This window comes from Dermacentor variabilis, chromosome 4 (assembly GCF_050947875.1).
Source record: "Dermacentor variabilis isolate Ectoservices chromosome 4, ASM5094787v1, whole genome shotgun sequence".
Classification (NCBI taxonomy): Eukaryota; Metazoa; Arthropoda; class Arachnida; order Ixodida; family Ixodidae; genus Dermacentor; species Dermacentor variabilis.
The window spans coordinates 225,344,812-225,353,527 of record NC_134571.1 but is presented as its reverse complement, the minus strand read 5'-3'; the positions used below and the strand labels follow the sequence as shown (position 1 = coordinate 225,353,527).

Below are 8,716 nucleotides of genomic sequence, written 5' to 3'. Positions count from 1 at the left end.
AATTTGCTAGCCATCAATGCAGTGTAGCAACTACATGTTTCACGTTGCAATCCAGATGAAGCCTGGCTGCTATTTTTAAGTGGAGTTACAGTCTTACACTACAGACATTATCAGCACTGCACTGACGTAGAGCTACATACCAGTGGAGTTCCAACGCATTACCCAGCACGAGTTTCTGCTGCAGTGCGCATCTGTGCAGGTACTTTTTTTTCGGGGAACTGTTCCCTGATATCAGCTTGCACAGCTGCAGACACATGCCTTCCAAATGTTTTGCGATTAATCTGCTAGGGCAGGGCGCATGCACCATCGCACCAGGAGAAAGGTGGATGGTTTAAAAGACTTCTACATCTCTTTAGAAAACAGCCACCGTGTCCTTAGGCACCTTCGAGAATATATCCTGCACTTTGCCACAGAATACCCGCCGTGGTTGCTCAGTGGCTATGGTGTTGGGCTGCTGAGCACGAGGTCGCGGGATTGAATCCCGGCCACGGCGGCCGCATTTCGATGGGGGCGAAATGCGAAAACACCCGTGTACTTAGATTTAGGTGCACGTTAAAGAACCCCAGGTGGTCAAAATTTCCGGAGTCCTCCACTACGGCGTGCCTCATAATCAGAAAGTGGTTTTGGCACGTAAAACCCCAAATATTATTATTATTATTGCCACAGAAAAGGAGCTCCTAAAAATCACTTTTTTATCCCTTTAAGTGCATGAACAGTACTTCTTTATGATTACATACAGGATGATGTGCTAATGTCTGTGACTAACTGGGACTTCACGCTGTGTTCATAAGAAGCAGTGAGTGCTGTAGCCAGCATTTTGTTTAGCATACTGGACACACAATGCATTTTTGATGACTGCCATTATGCCGTCCTCAAAAAAGGCATTCATGCTACACTCCAAGCTATGCACCAGAATATCCAAATGACATGTGAATGATCAAACACTGAAATAAACTGCACACAGCTTCAAGTTGCTACATTACCAACATAGAAGCGCTGGTTGCTGTTCGTAGAAGTCAGGATCGCCTCAGTCAGTTGTTTAGTGACACCTTGAAGTACACAGTGCATGTACTCAACACTTTGACCGTTCACGAGATCCACAGCTATAAAGAAAGTATGCATTGAGCGAGTCAAGCCAATTCCTAGCATCGTTAGGTCAAAGTGGCATACTGTGCAAAAAACATGCAAATAAAATCTCAGAATATGAGCTGCAGGTATTGCATTCATCCAACTAACCAACTGCTAGCATAAATACTAGCACCAACTTGTTAAAATGGTGAAAGTTGGCCAGGTTGTGTTCGATACAATGTGAAGCAGCAGCAACTTATGAAAGCATTGAAATTTGAGTAAGGTTTTTCCAATTCCACTGTGAATTGACACCACAAGAATTAATAGTCAAAAAGGAAAGTACTGTTTTGTTCCTCTGTCTTTTGTCATATTTAGCAGCAAAACTTTTCATTTCACTATAAAATTTACCGGCCAAAAATCTTCTGAAATTAAGAGCACTGCATAGCGCTCATGCCACTGAGGTGCTGTCTAGTTCAACTGAAATTTTATTTTTCCAGAATGGACTAGAAACAAACGCTTGAGTAAAAGCAGCCACAATTAGCTTGACTGGTCCCACAAGGCACTGTTCATAACAGCGCAAGGACACTTCGTACTTCTTGAAGGGCACATAATTAAGAATACTAACCAAATAATGCAACTGGAAACATACTAAACAATTACAAAAAGAAATGTAAAAAGGAAAATGTCAACGCTGTCATAGGGCACACCAGTGACAGGATAACTAACATGCATTTAAAAGGGTCTGAACTAGAGCTTGTGGGTATGGCTTCATTACAGGGAAACAGCACCAAAAATTGTCAGCACTTGTTCTGTACGTCTTTCTTGTCTTGTTTCTCGGTACTTTTTCCCCGTAATGCAATATTCACATGACATAACACAAAAATTGCTTACTAAGAATAAGAGAAACACATTAGACCTTTTTCACCTTACATACAATCCACAAAAACATGCGACTGCACCAGAGGACACACTTTTAATAAAAGTAAACAAACCGACACAATCACCTAATGCAAAAATTTGTCACACAATTTTATTTTGCCAAAATTAGGAGCCAATGAGAATTATGCATGTGTCAATGATAGCTCATGTTTAGCTAAATATAGTGCCAACAACATATCCTACTTCTGCTAACTTGTACTTCCTCAGCCTAAGAATACATACTATAAAATTACAAGCAAGCACCCCTATCCACGCAAGTGGCCACCTCCACTTTTCCTGTGACTTAACTTGGTACCAACTACCAAGAAATGCCTCCTTCCTTTCTCCACCCTGTTCACTACTTCACGAGCTTCAGATTCTCCTTTATTAAATGTGATCTTTTAGTGAAATTAAAGAAAACTGTAATTTAGTGAGCATGACAAAATGTATTGTTTATCCGCATGTCTGCTGCTGCCTGAAGTGGCACCAGCTTAGCCACTTTTTGCATAACTTTGCACAGCCTTTTACAGTCATTAGTTATGTCAGATGCGTCAGTTGTAAGATGTCCAGGATGCAGATGTAGATTTGGTGTGAAGTGCTTTGGTAGGTGGTCTGTAGTTCACAGCCAGGCAGCATGCACTTCTATACAGTGAGAAAAAAATTTTAATTTTGAGGTTGTGGAGCGGCATCAGCAAACCAGGTGAATTGTGAACTGCTACTGATGCTGTACAGTCAGAAGATTGCACGCCCCTACAGCCCGAGTACAAGGAACCCAATGTTTGGATCCAGCACAAACGCTTCAGTCATTTGATGGGTTTGGGAGCAATGACACAGAATAAGAAAGGTAAATTCGTGTTAACCAAAGCTCTTTAGTAAAGGAAATACTGACAAAGAAAGACACACCAATCAAGTAAAGCTTTTTGTCTTAAGCTGTAAAGCCTTGCTTTAAAAAAAAAGGCTTCTGTATAGAAGGCACAATGTATTGTTTTATTTTTTTTTTAAGTTTTACTTGGTCGTTGTATGCCCTTCTTTGTCATGTTTCATCCCGACAAGACTGGCTTTCACCAAACTCTCGATTGCAAACGAAAGGCTGTGCTGTCTATCTTTCTTTTTTTCTTTTTGTCAGAAATGTTTCACCGCTTCTTTAAGTTTGGTCGGTGACCAAGCGAATTGAGGGCTAAGGTGCAGTTTAATATGAATGAGCACAGTAAGTACAATTACGCACTTGTGGTAAAACAGATGAAACACAATTTTACGGTGAGATTCACTGGGACACTGCAGCCACAAAGCATGCCCTTAGTGGTAGTCCTTGGCAAGCGGAATGGCAACTATGGTAAGAACCATTCGGCATATGTTGCGTGACAAATTTACCCCTCGACATCAATATTCAGGGAAGCGAGAACACAAAGATTCTACAATTGATGTGCAGTAGAGCAGAAGCACTGCACTCTCCCAAATGCCCGCTAAACTGCACCAGGAAAATCCCCAATGGCTTAGCTCTCAGCATTCGCCTTAATGTTGCCTTGAACTTGAGCACAGTGTGAAAGCGCCAAGGATTGCTGTCATCATGGTGCTGACAGGGCCCTGGTACATGTGCTCTGAATGTGGTGAAATCAGTCTATCTGTTAAAACATAAAATTAGCCACTGCGATCTACTCACACATCTAGTTTGATGGACAGCTATTTTGACACCAGTCAAGAATGTCATATGCAATACCATGTTCCTTAGAGAACACACAAATCAATAGAAAATTAATGCTGGGCATTTTCAATTGCAACAAATCCAGATCTCATTGCTTGACTTCAATTGATTCTTGCAGCCTATGCACAGGAGGCAATCACGATCAAGAAATTAGATGCCGAGTAGACTCAATTGCAATAAGAAATGCTCTGTGCAGCCCCGCATCAGTTAGCAATCAGTTAACAATGATAAGCAAATTGACAGGACAAGAATTGGCTTTTGCTACCTTTCAAGTTCATCAATGCTGATGGTCCTTTTACACCATTGATGACATCTTTCTAAACAAGCGCCATCTTCATGTCTCTCCTGACGAGGTCGAAAGTCCGTGCTTCAACTGATTCATCTGTGGCGTATCTCATGTTCCCTAAAGAAAATAAGAAATGTGAAAATTGTATAAAACACCGCACAGAGTGCATCTCTTCCAACACGCACAACTTCTTTTTGCACACAGTTGGTTCTAGAAAAGAGGGCAAGAAAGTGACATATACTACTCACCTTCCACATGCTCGCCCCTTATAAGACACCAGGGGCATCCAAAGTAGGCGTTGAAAGGCACCATGTTTTGCACAGCTGCCCTTGCAGGCGCATCCACAGAACAACACAGCACGAAAGGCCTAGACGTATAGACCCTGTTCTGGTAAGTCCGTGTCACTGGTTTCGTGCTGTTCACTTCTTGCACAAACATGTCAAGGAAGAGTTGCATGTTTGGATGCGACTTGCCAAACAAAAGTCCTGCAAGTACCGGGTGCTTGAACCGCAAGTGCGGTGGCAGTTCATTAACAATGAACTGAATAGGCCACACAGATGTTTTTGATGACTTGAAGACTGGGCTGCCATAAGTGTTTATGGTCAGCGTTGTCATCATCTGCAAGGCTTCTTGCCTTCTTCGGTTTAGCATAGCACTGAGCATTTGTGATATCACTTATTTTCGATGCCGGTAGTCGTGCTTTTACCAAACTCGACTCCAACTCAGATTTTGTTTTTTCTATCAACAAGTTGAGCTGTTTGTGGAAGTCAAGGATGATAAAATTGCGCCTTGCTCTTTCAGGGCCCGAAGACTTTCAGTATGCTCGCAAATTTCGCACTGTGCCATTTGACCTTGTGGAGTCATTACTGTGCTGCATGTTTCGCATACATAATAGTACCGTAGCACTTCTTCTGCTTCATTGCTCCAAAGCTTGCGAAGCATGTATTCGCTGCGCGGCAATACACTGGCACCAAAGAGAAGGTTAATAAGCTTTGAAAGATCACCTAGTGCCATCCAAGTGAGACCGTGGGCAATGGCGTATGCCATAACCGTTGCAATTGCGCCAGCTTTCGTGACTTGTGAGCCTGGCAAGGTTTCCTCGCTAAAGCCAGAAAACTGGCGATTGTCTCCGTCCTCAGACTGTGCCTCCTCAAAGCCGTCGCTCTCCTCACTACTATCTTCAGAGCTCCCTCGCTCGTCGTCACTTCGTGCGTGCGTGCTACTGGACGCAGAACTGCACGGAACTGTAGCCGCACTGCCACTGGCACCGTCGTTATCGTCGTCGTTGCTGTGTGCAAAACACGATACGCTGGTTTCTGCCGAAGCCGGAGAGTCGTCTCCGTTGCAGCGACTTGTGCTCGCGACATTTGACGCTGCTGCGGCGTGGTCCTTTAGTCGCTTGTAAAGACTTTACACAGGCACCTGGAAGAACTTATCACGATCCAGGTACTCCTTGCGCCGCTTTGAGGGGCGGGATCCCGACATATTTCCACGCTGCTGCACCGACTGGACCGACTGCGCGAGCGTAAATAGGCGTACGATTGTTGACGACAGTTAGCCGGGTCATAGAATAAAGAAGCCGGCTCTGCGAATTGGCCAGGTTAGCCACATTAAACGTAGTGGATTGATGAATGGAGGAATGCGCGTATGGATGTATATTATGAACGTCTTCATTGAAAAGGGGCAAAAGGGCGTCGTTGTATATAATCACCTCAGTGCTTATTACCGTCATTGAAGGCCTGCGGTTCCGACCAAGAAACCACCGAACACGATAAGCATCTGTTACTACAAAACCAATTACGTTCCTTGTTCTTGCGCCACCACTATTCCTGATGTACACCGTATTCTTAATCATTGACTCAAAATTCCTCTATTCTCTTTTTCTAGTTGAATACAGCGCCATCCCTTGAGTAAAGAATACGCTACGGTTCCAAAGATTTTGCGCATAAAGGCAATAAATCACAGTGATTATTTTTGTCGAGGGGCGGCGCTTCCATACCCTTTATTTTTTTTGGGGGGGGGGGGAAGGGAGGCAGGGAATTGAAGCGGAATGTTTAGTGGAGGAATGGCAGTACGGGACAATAATAGCGGTGGCCACGGTTGATTGTATAAATAGGTTGCTACCACGTCCTGTGTCTATTTAGTGTTCAATTTGATAAGCTTGAAAATGTGCCAGCCTGCTCAATTTTGAACCCTTCATTATTTTTTGGAGGCTGTAGTTTGCCACGAAACGCAAGAACTGAGCACCAAGTTCAACAAAGCACAAAAACGATATATTTAATTTATTCAGCTAAGCTACCAGCAAAAATCAGAGCACGTCGCTACGGTTCTGTCTTTTTTTTCTGTGACTGGAAAGTTTTTACTGTTCTACGGCGCGCACATAGATTTTCCTGTAGGTAGGCTGAGGTGTGGATTGAAAAGATTGTTCATGTGATGAAATTATCTATATGTAGCTTACACCGCTACGTGTAGACATCGTGTGTGTACGCGTACACCTTCGTTTAAACTGGGGAATGTACACGTGACACTTTTAAAAAGATTGCACCATTTGGTGATTTTATCTTTTCCCCCAACAATAATCGTCATCTGCCTCGCGTGCGCTTCATTTCTTGTAAACTCCGCCCTTGCTACTTTCCTGACGAGAATCTCACACTGTATGAAAACGCGCATGTCCTTCGTGACCTGGAAGCAGGGCGCGCAGTCTTGAAGGGAATGCGGGCAGTATAGGTGCCGATTGTCGTTGTGGGACAAGATAATTAAGCCATGCAAGGGCGCAAACTTTTGGATAGCTAGCTGTGTGTTACAATTGGTTAATGTGTCGAACGGCCACAGCTTGGTGAAGGTTCATTGCGTGACATTGTGCGATAGATTGACCTTGTACATGTCGCTTTCAACCGCTCTTTTGAACTTTATTGTGTGTTCACTGGGACTCACTCAGCCCGCGGCGCTATAACAAGGCATTTTCACCTGTGTTCAAAACGAATGGCCGAAATTAACTCGAGCGATGGCAGCAAAAAATTACAAAGGATTCGAAATAATTTATGTGACGCGGAAAGCAACAAGTATAGCACGCACCGCTCTCAGCTCCCGCTTGCATCGACCGAATTCTTGGACGATACACCGAAATCGACACATAGAAGAACCCGATACAGTGTCTCAAATCAAAATGGTTTTACCAGCGAAACAAAACGCAAAAGAAAAAAATGACAGTGCAGCAATTCAACCGTACTTATTTGCAACGAACAATTTACTCAGGAATGAGCGAATACTGTGCAGCAGCTGGCTCTGCTGGAGCAATTGAAGAATGTTCCTTTGTGCGTGTGTGTGCGCGATTTCACGTTGTGCTGATTAATAACAATGGCCCCAACTACGATGGCTTTCTCGGCGGAAGAGGCACAGCGCATATCAGGGGCAACAATTATTCGCCACTATATATATATACACACACAAACTGACAAAACTGCACCAAGACATTAATTAAAATGTAACAACTCACTAAAACACAACCAGAAAACAAACTGAGTGCAAGGATTCCAGTTAACGGGCGTTTATTTATTTCATTCGGCAAAATGTAAACGGTCGCTTTACGAATAAAAACCCAGGAAGGAACACACTGGAGAAATCTTGGTCCCTTTTGTCTATGCATAACACTCGCCTAAGCGTGCACTTTAGTCAATGCTTGCTACACTTTGATGTTTTGCGGCTACGTTAACATACTTGCGACTCGTTAGGCGATTGCGTTTAACATAGAATACGCAACATTTGTACGGTACCTCCATATAGACCTAGCGCTTGAATATTATGTCTGTGCACAATATGTAGCCTGTGTCACCTAAATTTCGGTCGCAGAAAAAAAATTAATTAATGACTTTGTTACTCGTTGAAGATCGGCAAGCGAACTTTCTTCTTGAAGGCACTGCCTCGCCACGGAGTTGTTTTCTTTCGTCCATACGCCATGACGAAGCCGGTTGCAACGTGGGGCTGTAGCCGAATGTAGCCGAACCAATCCGAGGTCACTGCGGTTGGCACTATGCTTGTACGGTTAAGCTACGATGCTAGCGTACGTGAAGTACCATGACAAATATCGGGCTATTTTTCCCACCAGACTCATCAAAGTTTTTTCGCCGAAATCTGAGGAAGATTTCGATAAAGGAAAAACCGTCCAGGCGTTCTGGCGAAGCGAGGACGGTGATATTCAAGGCTACTACCCAGCCTTTGTGGTCGCTCTGGCAGGTGAGTGTACCGCGCAAAATTTTCACTGCTCGTATGGTTTTCTGTTGCGGATATGGTCAACTACATTTCTTACTGGCTGGATGTATGTGAAACGTACATGTTCGCTAAGTTGCCGTGGCGAACGTGTCAGTATTGTTGATCTAGCCGGCGACGCATGTCATTTGTAATGCGGGTGTGACACGGGCACTTTCGATCGCTATCAAGCCCGATCGGGCCGAAAGTGGCCCGTGTGTAGCAACTATAACATTCACAATTTATTGGTTTCACAAGCAACTGTTCTTATGCCAGAACGTGTGCATGCATGAAATCCATGACCGTGGGTCTCGACAACGTTGCGCCTGCGTGCTTGTCTAAAGAAACGCTACCTACCCTCATATTACATTATGTACCGTACAATTCTAGCAGTCTGTGAAGGCCAGATTGCCAACTATATTTTAATACTTTATCATTGTTTTGCGTATTACTAAATTCGCCTTAACTGAATTAAGTTATTAACTAATAAGTGTCAG

General features: G+C 43.7%; 1 pseudogene; it reads right to left on the bottom strand.

Moving 5' to 3' along the window:
- Positions 1–966: 966 nt before the first annotated feature.
- LOC142578532 (uncharacterized) lies at positions 967–5,459 on the bottom strand (annotated as a pseudogene).
- Between the last annotated feature and the right edge of the window lie 3,257 nt (positions 5,460–8,716).